The sequence below is a fragment of the Ischnura elegans genome, chromosome 2 (assembly GCF_921293095.1).
Source record: "Ischnura elegans chromosome 2, ioIscEleg1.1, whole genome shotgun sequence".
In the NCBI taxonomy this organism is placed as follows: domain Eukaryota; kingdom Metazoa; phylum Arthropoda; class Insecta; order Odonata; family Coenagrionidae; genus Ischnura; species Ischnura elegans.
The window spans coordinates 49,144,504-49,159,268 of record NC_060247.1 but is presented as its reverse complement, the minus strand read 5'-3'; the positions used below and the strand labels follow the sequence as shown (position 1 = coordinate 49,159,268).

At 38.3% G+C, this 14,765-nt stretch overlaps 1 protein-coding gene across 1 annotated transcript in view; it reads left to right on the top strand.

Annotated features, from left to right (window-relative positions):
* Positions 1 to 14,765, top strand: part of LOC124153695 (solute carrier organic anion transporter family member 74D) — a 345,215-nt gene that overhangs the window by 6,057 nt on the left and 324,393 nt on the right. The gene's annotated exons all lie outside the window — the stretch shown is intronic.

Sequence of the window (14,765 nt, the reverse complement as noted above, 5' to 3'; positions counted from 1 at the left end):
ACGTTAATACTCACTCTAAAATTACTATATTCCACAAAGTGGAGCCTGCGTTGGTAAACATCCACGAGTCTGATTCTAAATTCATTATTCCAAGACGTGCAGGTATTTTGGATTAAATTGTAAGCATTCCACGTATGCCAGTAGTTCCCATTGTTCCCAATAAGAGGACAGTTGTGTCCTCCTGTGGAGTAGCCTGCAGAAAAAGAAGCAGAAAATTAAGCGGCATCTTGTGAACGATAAGTTTTACTTCATATCATGCAAACAGGAGTGTGATTAATTATTAGCTCGACGCATCACTTCCGCTCTACCGGTCTTATTTCGTGACCAATTTCTCGTTTTACACTTCATCGCAGCAAATCCTTCGGAAAAATTAATAACTGTAAATTTTTAACAGGCCGTAATCGCTGGTGTGTTTCTCGTGTGAAATCTTGGTAAACGTAAATATATATTTTTATTCCCTTGTAGCGCCGTCTTATGAAGGCATTATACCCAGCCCTCATAACACAAAGTTCTGCACTTTTTCATTCATTTGGTATAAATGATGTCATGTAAACTACTCCGGTTGATATAAAAATGGGGGCGGAACATTTTTAAAAATTACATATCATACTACGTAAATGGAAATCATGAATTTCTTCTCTGGATTCTAATTATATCATGCATTTTAATCTCCTTGGAATACTGCTCGACCTTAGGCATTCGGTTGTCATCCCAAACGATGCTTTCAGAAATATGTTTCAGAGGTTTATCGGAATATGGTGTTAAAGCGCTCTTAATTGGGGAAGTTCTATGAAATATTTGCTTTTTACTTAGGTATTGATAAAAGATGAAAACAAGCTATTCATTTGTATGTCTACTCACTACACAGTACAAATTAAGATGTGCCCGCAAGTATTGTAAATTTTTATAAACAGAGAAAGTAGGTACTTGCTTAGATAAATTGGCTAGAGATTCCGTTCCTTCATATTGCTCTTTGATATAATTCACATTCCATCTTTGATTGTGGTTTTTCATAGTTTTTAAAGTCATTCAGTCATGTATTTTAATGTATCTTCATCAGATATAGTAAGTTCCAAAATTAATGTAGCGTTATTGATCACTGATCAAAGGTTTTTACTGTTAACAATCATTAGTTTGACTCAATTATAATAACTATGAGTATCTGATACAAGCTGTTGAGTTTAATGTGACCGTGTTAATTTCGAAGGGATATTTTTATTGGTGCTAATATCCTGTTACTTCGGCAAGTCATCTTTGAATTTCAAGATTGGTCTTTTGCACTTATGTTAGATAGTGTGGACATTCATTGTAGTCTTAATGAACTTATAATAACTGGGAAAATTAGTTTCTCACATTTACGGGGCATTCGTTTGACTATAATGTTAACCCAAACCCAAGACATCTTCTGAAGAACTCATTACACCTATCAACCTAATTGTTATTATGTCGTTAACGAGTCTATTTTTCTCGCGCATAATGTGTTCTCATAAATCCATGTTGCGAGAACTAAGAAATACCGTTCAGCAGCCATAGATATACCTGTATGTCTCACATGGCAGCCTTACCGCAAGGATCACCTATCTCGGCTGATAGCTTACGGATTAGGGCTACCCTGATACGGGGCTACCGCCTTTATCTGGTGAAACGTGTCGTCGGAAAATGTAGACGGTAATAAAGCTCCCCGCTCCAAAGCTTACGATGGGGTGGATATCACCGTGCACTCGACAGCCGACGATAGAATCCTGCTTCAATAACGGTGCGAAAATATTGTTAAGTTCCTGAACAACCTAATAAATTCCCTCCCTTACTTGAATATTATATTCGATTGACAGTATATGGATGGGATAGCTGTGAAAGTTTCAGATTTTAAACTATTTAAAGTCGCGTTTGATTGAATAATCACTGAAGGTACCCTGTAACCTTTTGTACAACAACTTTAAAGAAGACTAAGTTGCTTGTGCTTTCAGTTCTGAACGGCGGCGCGGAGATTTTACGGGTGTTCTCGGACTCAACTCAGGCAAGTAATTTATTTGTGAATAAAGTGATCAAAATCGAAAATTACTGGTGAAAAATGTTTCTAACTATGAGAAATTTTCAAGGTATTATTAATGTGGGTGACATTTGGCTGCGGGTGGAGTATAAATGGAGGGGGGCTCGAATTTCTCAATGCTTGCTTCAATGAAAATGAAAATAATGCATCTCTTGAAGTAGTAATGCATCAGCGCGGAGAAAGAGTCTGCATCTTAGGTGTTAACTCCAGTATAATTTTCTTAACACTGAGTACCTCGATCAATTAAATGTTGAAGGAAATGTCGTGGAATAAATACCGCATTTCGGTTGACCAAGCCGAACTGAGCGTTAAACGTAGGTAGGTTTTTATTAGAAGGCTATTCGGGTATTTCACCTGGAAATTGTTCACATTGCCTCCGACGTTTCGAGAACCAATTCGGCTTTCATCTTTCCGGCTTCCTTTCCGCGGGATCGTGCAGTTTGAGCCTATATAAAACCGAAGATAATCATTGCATGAATTTGAAATTAATAATAATTCAAATTCATGCAATGCACTGGCGAAAGTGCCGAAAACGGGTACTTTTTCTCTTCTCCTTTTATAAAAATACCTTCAATACGTAATTCCACTACCTATTTTATTGCCGACACAGAATGCTGGATATACGTAATTACCTTTATTTTTATGCAGTTTGCGTTCAAATCGAACCAGCCTTTTCTTCGTTTCAGCCCGTCAAACTGGCGTATCTATGCTTTAAAAATTGGACAGTAGGTCTTAAATGCTTGAGCAATTTAAAAAAAAATCGTTTTTCGTATTGACACAGCTGTTATAGTTTGTGCCGCTTTGTATTTTCAGGTCCGATGGAGACGATAAGACAAGAGATGAGGAAGTGTAGGCTTTTTCCACTTGGTCGTAATATGTAATACGAAATTCTAAACCCAACACGAAAATTTATATAAATTTATCTAAATTTACTCATCCGTTGTTGTTATATCGTCCCCCACCACATGCGTCTTGAAAAGGGTGACGAGTCGTATTACGCACATGCAGGGGTGAATTGTCACAACGGTGTGCAACAGTGGGAGGTGGGACATCAGTCATCTGAAAGGAGTGAATGGGCTGTAGTAATTGGGAGAGTTCATAATTTATAGAGACATTTCGTCATGATTGCAGTACCAGGGGCTCCCATCCCTAGGTGGGGTAATAGCGTTTCCCTCCCTGACGCTTGATCCCTGCGGCATATAGAGTGCATTGTAAAAATCTACCCAATTTTTTCTCTCCAAAAAATTGTGACCCATCTTCCCCATTTTTTTCTACGACGTAACTTGCGCCATAGCCCTCATTCCTGTGGGCTACCTTGTGTGATACTCTCGCGTGATTTTTTTTGACGACTTCAAACGACGGGAAATGAAGTTAGATGTGGGTGTAGTAATTTTGAAAGCGTTTCTCTCTAGGACCACTTAACTTCTTTACTCCAGACTACAAACTTTTACGTGGCTATTTACGCGCCCATCCGTGTAATGAGAAAAGGACGTTTTTTTTTTTTGACGAAAAGGTCTAGTCCCTCGCACTGCGGTATTCATGGCTATTTGGGTGCGCGGAAGAGGAAAGGAAGTGGTATTCCTGCGCACTTCTCATCACCGCTACTGACTGCGATAAAGACTCGTATCTCCCCGACCATTCCTGCGTAATACGTTCTTTTCCTGTTTCTTCGGTATTCTCCAGTGACCCAATTTCGAATATTCCCGTCGCATTACTTAGGTATGCCTATTTGTTTCAATAAAACTCATCTAAAGCCTATAATTTATTTAAGCCGATAATATATTTTCTCCTGAAAAACCCTCAGAATTCAACTGTATGAACATTTAAAAAAATACCCTAATATGTGTACTCAATAAAATTCAATCAAATATATGGATGTTTATGATTTCGTTTTGGCACAAAACTGGTATTATAAAGTGCAACGTAATGTAGTGATCTTGATAAAGGTAAACGTGGAAATGTATCTCTATAACTTTTTGAATTGTTCATTCACGCAATCGATGTATAAAATGTTTTTTTTCATGTGAGCGTGTAGGGAAAGCAATGGAATGGAGTTTTATTTTTTTAAACATGCTTGTTTTCATCAAATAACATGCATAAAATTTTCTTTGAGACCACTACTTAAAGCATGAATAACTGTTTCATATTCGATTTTAGCATTGACTAATTAACTTAAAGATTTTAGAAAAAAATAGAATTGGGAGTAATCAAAAAAATATTTTCTATTGAGCAACTATGGAGATGATATTTTTTCGTGAAGGAGTATGTTTGTGAAAGTCAAAAATACCTGTTGCTCGCGAAGTGCAGTTGAGCTGGCTGGCTATCAGTTTTTTCGCCCGAAATGGTCAGCTTTATGCGGCGCGGAGAAATATTTCTCTACTGAATTTTAGTTTGAAATAAGTAACTCTCAGAACGGATAGAAAATTCTCTACGTGTGAACCTGTTCCGCAATACACATTTCAAAGTTGAGCGAGCGGTAATACTCAAGCCTATAATGTCGTGGAAGGTTAATCTTTCGAAGCACGACGATGAGCACGAATTTTTATTCCATTTGTTAAAGAGACCAGCGCTCGGAAAACCTCTGCTATTGAAGCCAATGTATGCGATGACAAATTTCGTTCCGATCGAAATCAGGCGGTCGTGCGTCACGCAGAATGCAACGGGAATCTTAGTGAGGATCCGTCCCATATTTCGTGCACTCAATACCTCCAGAAGGACGAGCAGTAATCATCACGTGGGGGGATGTGGCACGACCCGTACGTGTTGTCACGAGTGAAGCACTCCCATCCGTTATATGCGCTTTGTCCGTGAGGCGTTAACGACGCTGATGCACCCTTTAATTCTTAATGCGGACCGGAGTGGAAAGTGATCGTGATCGACCGTGACCCGCTCGCAGGGGGAATTGCATTGGGGAAGCTTCGTGACGCTTTCACCAGTGCATCGGTATGGGAGGAGAAGTGTTGGATTGGATTTATTGTGCGGTGCCTCGATTTATTGCTCACGTGTCATCGCGAAGGTCCAGACAAGGTGGCGAAGTCACGCCTGAGGTGGATTGCAAAAGGGAAAAAATGAGGAATAATGGAGTATAAATAGATCTATTGAAGGAAATCAAGCGTATCTGGAATATGAATCTAGTACACAGGGTACCTATTGTATTATCAAAGCTGGTATGATACCAAAACCACTCTTCAAAATGAATTCGATTGTAGGTGAATTCACTTTTTAGATTTTGCGCATAGAAATAATAAAACGCACTTTGTACTTCCCACAACCAGGGTGAAAACTACTTACAATTAGTGCCTTTTATTATCACTCTTCAAAACCCTAATGGCACTTAAATTTGATGTGGGTATACATATTTCGCTATAAGAAGCGGTGTATTAAATAACTTTCACATCGTAAGAGCATTCCTATATGCTAAAGAAGAACTAATATAACAACGTTGAGCTACATCATTTATGTAATATAATTTCATTAATATTATTTTATTCTACAAAATGCCATTTTAAGTGGAGAAATGGTGAAATAAATATGCAGGATTAACACTGAATTCGCAAATTAAGAAAATACTTAAAAAGAGTAGTATGCAATTAAATGAAAATAAAAAGAACTATGAAAATGTGATGTGGCTCAACGTAGATCCAGAAAATTCGTGACCATACCGGAGTGTAATATGAGAAAAATGGGCTGTAGATAATGAAGAAATCAATTATTATCGTGAGTTGTAAAGCATATATTTTATTTTTAGCCCATGAGACAATTAGGTGCTTCAATACAATGTAAATCTATCTGCAAACGAACGAAAGAATAACTTTTAAAAGCTTAACAAAAACAAATATCTTAAGAAATATTATTATTTTATCCACCAATAGGTAGGCATGACGCTGAATTTACAATTTAAGAAAACACTTGAAAAGAATAGTATAGAATTATGTGAAAATATAAAAAACGATATGAAAAAATACAAATAGAAAGTCCTTAGTAATCATTCATAAAAATAAAATGTCCGCGTTTTTTTCCATCTCACTCCGTCTCCGCTATTTGATCTATTGGTTGACTCGATTACTTCATCATTCCAAAACACGTCGGCTGCTGGTGTCCAATTTAGATTGGTCTCGACCCCTTGATCTCCACACGTCTCATGCGGGCCACAGTCTGGCCAGTGCGACGCGTCCCGACGATGAATCAGTCCGGTTAAATCTTATGACATTGAAAAATCTTCGATTGGACCCAATGTGCCCTTCGTGGAAGGTCTTTATCTCTCTCTTTCGTCCGCACAAATTATCTCCGAGGGGAATTAACACCAACTGCGGTGAATATATATACATATATATACTATATATATTTATTTTTTCATCTCGGACGTGGCGCGTTTGATTTGTCATTTGCGCCATCAATCATAAGCATTTTTTTCCATTAGCGTAATATATCCACACTCGTCGTCGTGACCATTTATAAAGTCGATTCTAATGAGTATTACATGAAAGCCTGAGGATCGTTTTTGAAGGATTATCTTTTCCCAAATGCGATCCCGTGTTCCTTAATTTTATGTCATTCGTGGAACATTACAACTCCCATTTTGCGATACTGATTCCAAGATACTGGTTAAATATCGAATATAGAGGTGAAGAAAAGAAAAAGAATTGTCCCATTCATGACAAGATGTAGGGCAATAAATTGTTGTGGTGGATGAAACTAACTACAATCTGAAAAAATGGCCGATTTCTTAAAATTCTCTAAAGCTGCTGAAAATTGCCGCTCAACTAAAATGTTGTTCAGCATTGTTTCCGAGAGTTATCGTTACGTCTGGGCGTGTATGTATGTCGTCTACTAATGGTATCTTTTTTTTTACTATCGTGGCTTGAGGCTTAATGGATGTATCCTTTCTCTCATTTTTTGTAAGCCTTCTGCAGTGATAATGCCCATCGAGAGAATTCTCGCGGAGGAACGTTAAAACATCTGTGAGTGGTCACCATGGATGCGCGCGCGCCTTGAATGTGTCCTTCCATTCTGATAAGATTGTCTGACCTTCCAAGGGCGTCGCGGAGGAGGGGAGGCTTGCCTCCATCTGTGGTGCTTGGGGAAAACGTTCCCACCTTCAAAAGTGGCGAGTTCATGCGAATGATCGGGCTGTACTGCAGTGCTTGATCTCCTCGGGACGACTCCTGCCGGCCGATTCCGATACAACCCCGGACAATATAGTGCGCAAAGGAGCATTATCATCGCTCACTCCCTCTACTTTACACCGAGGGTTTGCAAAGCTCAAGTGATCCTATAGGTAATTTGCCTTAGTGTAAGATTTCCGTGTTTCTCGAAAAATACTTTAAATAATCTTTAGTTTCAGAAAAATTTCTCGGGTTTTCCACCGGTTGATGTCGTCCATGTCTCCCGACGTTTCGATCCGCGACTTGCTGATCATCCTCAGGGGATCTTCCTAATGAAACTCGGATACCCTAATTTTCGGAAGATCCCCTGAGGATGATCAGCAAGTCGCGGATCGAAACGTCGGGAGACACGGACGACATTGACCGGTGGAAAACCCGAGAAACTCTTCTGAAACTAATACGCCGGGAAAACCTAAGATCATACATAATGTCGTTAGATTCGGGGCCGATGCATTGGTATACATACATAATTATTTTATCTCCATTATTATTTTATTCAAGTAAAATAATACTTCTAGAGGAAAATTCAAAACTGGAGTTGCGTACGTTTTTTCTACTTTTTCTTTTTGAAGGTTGATCACCACTTCGATACGAATCTTGATTTGAATAGTAGGGGATAGAGATCATTCCAACTAAGCCTAATGCGTGCAATATTGTGGAATAATTTTACAAATGCCTTGCTTTAAGTATTTACGACATTATTAGGCTTATAAAGATGTAATGCTCGTTCCTATATTTTTATTTCAGCATTTCCATTAATTGTATTCAGCTGCAATTTAGGTTTATCCCCTATATATTTTCACTAGGTCAAGTGATCAAGCATATACATTAACGCTGCTATGCATACCACGCTTTCAGGGTGGATAAGCTAGTTCCTTGCCTCGGGCCATTTTGAGCCATGATCATTTTCGTTTGGGGTTGTTCAAGGCTTCAACCGGGTGTACAATCTGGGACCCCATAGTGATGACTGTTTGAAAATGCCACCAGTCTTTTATTTGAGGTCGTATTTTGTGTTCCACTGGTCTTGAGGTAACTTAAATTAATGGTTATACGGGGAGAGATTCTTCCATCGAATAACATCGAATGATAAAGGTTTGGAGTTGGAAGAATAATAAACTTTGATTTTTCCACGTGGTGATTTGTTTTGTCTGACTATTGTTTCGTTACAGCGTAACATTTTCAATGAAGTGGAAAACTTGAAAATGTTACGCTGTAACGAAACCATGGTCGGACAATGTAAATCACCATTCGGAAAAAGGAAAGTTTTAATTCTTTCAAATCTCACGATAAAGAATTTCCACCAAGTCACGCACGATTCTATTAATTATAGATAAAGGTTAGGTATTGGTTACTGGATAGTTAAAGTAACAAGTGAGATAAGACGCAGTCGTTAAAATTTTTCTTAGTTTATGTGACTGATAGTGGTTTATTTCTACCTTTTATTAGCTCAGGAGTCGATATATTTATATTTCCAATTAGTGATGTCATTTTTATAAGATATCTGCGGTTATAAAAATGAAGCATAGCAAAATCTATTTAGCTTCTAACGATTTAGAAGCACAGTATTACTTTCCTCCGCTTGGCTAATAACCGGATGGCATTCATCTGGCCACCAGATTTATTTCTTCTGTCCGCATCGATTGAAGCTGGATCCACAATGAAAAAATATGTAAAGGGAAAGGCAATTAAATCTATGAATAGAGCGGTCCAGTCGATTAAGAAAAATTGTTCTTATTTTTTTTTCTCTAGCCTTTCATTCCGATTGTTGGCTCTCCATGGAGACATCTACGTTTTTTGCGGCTCGCCACTTAATATATGCCGGCTGAACTCTTCATTCGCTTCCTCCACCGATCCTCATTCACTCTCTGCCGCTAATCCTTCTCATTTCCCGTGCGAATCACCTCCCGCGGCGATTGTAATTCAAACACTGGCGTCTGACGACAATGCATTGAAAAACTCCCTTATGTTCTATTCTCCTCTTCCCCTTCAACCCGCACTCCCTCTCAAATGCCTCTTCCTTCAGACAGGGGTTTTTAGTCCCTTGGCCAAGTAATCCTTTGTCTCCGCACCAGTATTTCTGCACACTTGACCGGATTTATCATCCACAACGAGGAAATGATGTTATTCAAGTCCCCTTTCATGCTTACTTAGCTCAGTTTATCTCGATCCCTCTTTTTTTTTATAGTGCCCATAGAAAGTAGGCATGTTTTTATTTTTTGCTCCTTCACGTCCTTTCTTCCGAGTTGAAGGCTCGAATTAAGGTGAAGCGTCGACTGCAGTACCATGCGGGTACCATCCGCTTCTTAATTTGCATCCATAAAAATTCGCGATACAAGGTCGAAACGACTATTGGTGGGAGCGCTCTCGGCTTGCAGCGACGGGAACGCTGTCCATAAACGGGTTGGAACCGCACTCGGATACCCTAAATATCGAGCCGATTCTGAAATCATCTCCGAGTTGTTTTTTGTACGCACCGTTTAAGACTAATAGTAGTCGCGTTGCCTCAATTAATAAAACAACAGCCTGATCGTCTACCGATAGTGAATTTTGTGTTTAGCAGCGACAGTAGTCAATTGTTTTTCAATTTACAAGAGAGCGTGTTTTTGCTGCCCGCCTGAATTTTCAATGCGGCAGTGAAATTGCGGCATGGATTTATTTACATTTTTGCTTTCTTTTCACTGCTCTTAAAGTTATGTCAATATCTTTTGATAACTGAATTATACATTTTGGATAAGTTCAACAGATTCAGGCTTCAATTGGTGGAAGTTAGACATATTTAAGTGAATGAAAGATCGTAGCACTTTTCCACAAGAATTTTTAATGCGTACATCTGGTACAAGAGGCTCAGTGAGCCGAAACGCGTTGTACGCATTAAAAGTTCTTGTGGAAAAGTGCTACGATCTTTCATTTACTTAAATATACATTTTGGCTCTAGAAAAATTGTGCTATTCTCATTCCGCTTATTCTACGTCGGAACGTGGCATTTATCATCTCGGAAGCATACTTGTCAATCAAAATTGCGTAAATTCTCGGTCAATGAAGATTCAGTGGTTATCTCTCCTGTGCTTAGGAGATACCTTCCATAGGATATCGCTGAATTTTATCAGAGTCTGGCTTTTAGTGATTTCCCCCGTATATATGAGTGTATAGCCCATGCAGATACACAATCGTACAACATAAACCTAACAAATGTTTGCTAAGGTCCACTATGCATAGTGGGCGATCACGTATGCATTTCCCCTAGATATTCATCCTCCCTTCATATTGAATAATATTTTCCCATCAACTAATTATCGAGAGACCTCTGCGTTTTTTTTTGAAGTGTTTAACTCGACTAATATGTTACATAATCTATTTGTTCATCATTCACTGCGCTAGAAATGGAAAATTTGTATTTTATGTCTATAAATGAATTTCTTTGCGCCGAACCATGTGAAACTACCCTCTAAAAATCTTGGTTTTGGCCTCATTCAAAATAAAATCATATTTCTATTTCGTTTTTTCAAAAATTTATCGCAGAGATATTTCCCCCTCGAACAATAAACGCCTTTTGTTCGTGCTTGAACAAGGAATCTAGCGCAGTGGTGAAAACAGAAAAAACTGAAGGAGGGGTAAAGCAAAAGATCTTGAGCTACCTTTACTGTTATCGTAATAAAAATATAGTCTAGTCACATGCCAAGTTTTACTTAAACTGATTGTGCACATATACTAGACAATGCTATCTTATGATTTAAAAAAGCCACTATTGTGATTTTGCAATGCGGGCGGCCGCTCAAAGGGGGTGCGCGCTCCCCATAAGTATTCGCCATTGGTCTAGCGTCAAACCCGCTGCGTTTTATTTTTTCCAGCGCGGTGGCGATGTTGAAGCTGCTTTGCCGCCGCCGCATTTTACGATACGGTCCCGGCGACCGCCACGGGTCCTATAGGCGGTGGCGTCCCATGCGGTGTGGGGCGTGTTCTTTTTTATCGGTTCCCTGCTCCTGGGAGCGGCGCGATTCCCGCGCTACGACGGGCTGGCGGGCGGGCGTTTCCCGCACTGTGAAAGACCACGCATCCAGTGGGTTTCGTGAAGGTGCTTTAATGAATGGCCAACGTGGAAAGAGGTTGAGGCAGTCCCAAATGCCCCGTGCGTGCTGACGAGGGTTCGTTGCGAGCGCTTATTGTGTTCGGCGGAACAATAAACCTCTTGAGTGTGTAAGGTCGGCATCTGTGCATTCCTCCTCTCCCCTTTACGCTTCTCAGTGCCCCACCGCCTGCACTTCCGCAGAAGGCGCGTAGTCAAACGTCGTAGATTTTTAAGGGCTCGGCATCGCAACTCACAGTTCAGCAGAAAGGTTCTCTAAGAGGCCATGAGAAAAGCGTGGATGAGAGTGAAGTGTTGGAGAAAAAAACCGTGTCTGACGAATCCTTATAAGGTTTACTCGACTTACGTCGCCGCGAGAGCGAAAATCGGTCGGTCGAAACCTTTCAAAAAGATATGCTAAGTGGGGAGAGAGGCTTGTGAAAATGAGACAGAATAAGCGTTAAAAGTGTTTTATAGTTTTACGATCGAACTACATGCTGTTCGTGGTTATGGTTTGGTTAATGTTTTTTTTCTCACTTTCTGTTTTTAAAATTTAATAAATAATCGAAATTTGTTTAAGGGTACGTATACATTCAGTTTCTTGAATCATCAATTCGTCATTGGCTTAGCTTTTTTGAGTTAAATTTTTTTCCTTCATAATGCTTCTCAGACGATTATCCCATCGCTGTTTTTCCGCCTAAATTTTGTGTCAAGTTTGTCTAATTGACACCTTCTGAAATTTTACTCTGAAAAAGTCATAATTATCCATCCATTGAGGTCTTTCATGCAGCCACTAAATAATCTTAAATTATAGCTCAAATTTGATGAATCGGCAAAGGTATCATTACATATTACTTTTAAAACTCCGAGTAATGTGATAATCAAAGAGAATTTTTGCAATTATCGCCAATATTGCTATGTTTCATCTTAATAATTAAAAAATCTTTTAGTAACCGCTGGTAGATGAAAAATTAATTTATGGATTTTTAACCTACCTTATAAAGTTATAACGAAGTTTGTCGTCTAAGCGTCATATCGAATAGTATAACGGTCGTATTTTCCTAGAAAAAGATCCTTGTGATATTTTAAGCTCAAAAGTGATGTACATATATTTCAAGGGGGGTTATTTTTGCTTTGGTCTAATTGGAACAGTGCCGAAAATCCACCGCAGGGATTTTAAATAAGGATATATTTTAGAGGAATAATAGTTCTTGGCTCAAGTTAATGTATCCAATTCTCCGCGAATGCGAAACAAAAAGATATAATCACCAGTTTATGTATCTGATTAGATTTTTATGACATTGCTCTATGACTATGTATGTGGTCTTGCAATTGAATCACAATTTTTGTTAGTTGTATAAATTATTTATTTTTGGTCCTTTCGTCAATAAGTGTTTTTATTGTATGTCATGGATGTTTTTTTTATGTGTCTTGGTATGCAATGATAATATAGATTTTTTCTGCATTTCGAGTGATGGAAAAGTATTCTACTTCATTTTTAGGCTGACTCGGATTAATTTAACAGCTGCGAAAGGATTGGTAAAATAGGGATGCCATATTGTTGGTTGAATAAAAGTGGCTTCGTGAATAATATATATTTTTCGACATTTTTGGTCATTTCGTCAATCAGTGCTTTTATTGTATGTCATGGTTGTTTTTATGTGTCTTTGTATGCGATGGTAATATAGATTTTATTTCTGCATTTCGAGTGATGGAAAAGTAATCTGCTTCATTTTAAGGTAGCCTTGATTTGTTTATCAACCGTGAAAGGCTTGGGAAAAGAGTGTTGCCATATTGTTGTTGGCGAGGAAAATTGGCTTTGAAGCAGGCCGTGAGAGTCGATGCAATAATGATTGTTATCCATTAATATACGCTCAGAAATATATGAAACGTTGGTGCTTGAGTCGAATACATAGTCTACTGAAGTTCCTGTTAATGACGTTATTCCTTGATATTTTTGGTTAATCGTCTCCAAATTCGTATCGTTTCAAAATCTGCAATTAATTGTTAGTTCTGTGACCCGTGGAGCTTCTAGTGAATCATAAGCTTTTATAGCTAATCTATGTAAGTTGTGATGGTTGAGGTGCAAAATATCGTTCAAAATACGTGCATTTTCAAATTCGAGCTGTTCTTATCACTGCTATCTGTCATGAAATTTAACAGGTATTCTCTGATTGATAGAAGACTCTATAGGATTGCTTGCCTATTCGACCAGACAGTGCACAGTTCTCTGCGACCGGGAAAAGGAGCCCCTTTCTCCAAGACCCTTTTATTCCCTTTCCCATCTCCTGAAAAGTTATGGCGAACTTTCATCTCCTTTCTGAATTTCCTTCGCTTTCTATATATTCAACCCCTGTAGATTTTCAATTTGGAGTCCCCTCTATACTGTGCGGGGGCCTGATTTGTTTCACCCTGTGGCATATGGAATACCGTATTATTGATATGTTTAAGTGTCGATTTTTCGATCTCGGTGTTTAGAGTGCAGTGTCAAAAATGTAATACTACGTATTCTCAAATCGTTTTCGTTTATAGTGCCATGTACATTCATTCGCTTTCTATCTATTGAATATTTACATGATTGTGCATTTATTATTGTACATTTATGAAACGCATATACTTCGATGTTGCTGTGAATTCGTTGAGAATTTTTTTATAACACTACCCCTAATTTGCCTGCAATGATATTTTTAGAGAATGCCGTCATACTCTGAGGCTATAAATTATTTTATTTTAATAATTGAAAAGGGTCGTTCGTCTATAACCTTAGAATGTTACATCAACACCCCAAATTTCACCTACCAATCAAATGAATGCTAAGGGTTTGATATCAGTAATGGTTTTTATGTTAAAGACTGGAGAGTAATACCCTAAATTTATTGACTAATATGTTATAATGAACTATTTTCGAACTCTTTATGTGATTGTATTGCGTTCGTGTTCTATTCACAAGAAAAATGCGTTGCTTAAAATAAAAAAATGCTTTGAAAAATGTTTTTTTCGTCGTGAAATCACAGTGAAGTATTATATTATTTTATCTTCAAAATTTATTGGGAATCTTGAATTTTGGTAATGATCAGGGCGTCCTAATCAGGTTTACGTTGCTATAGTTTACAAGCAGAATTTAAAAAAATTACTTAATATTCGAGTCATTCCACGTGAATTCAACGCAAACACTGACCAATTGCATCTCAAAACTCTGCGCTTCCTTTTAATTTTGGCTTTTCCGGTGACCCATGGAAGTCATGAAAAGCTAGCACAATGCAGACATTTACACATTTATAAAGTTTCCACTAAACTTTTGAAACTTCAAATTTATTTGGAAAATTTCACATAAGTAATCGTATTCAAGGAGTGGTACAAAAAATCTTTCTGAAATAATATATATGATGCAGTTAAAAGCTCGGCTCGCCTTAGTGTGCTTGTTAGTAAACGGTCGCGCAGCTCATAGATTTTCGATAGTGAAGTGGATTTGTAGTGAATTTTTCTA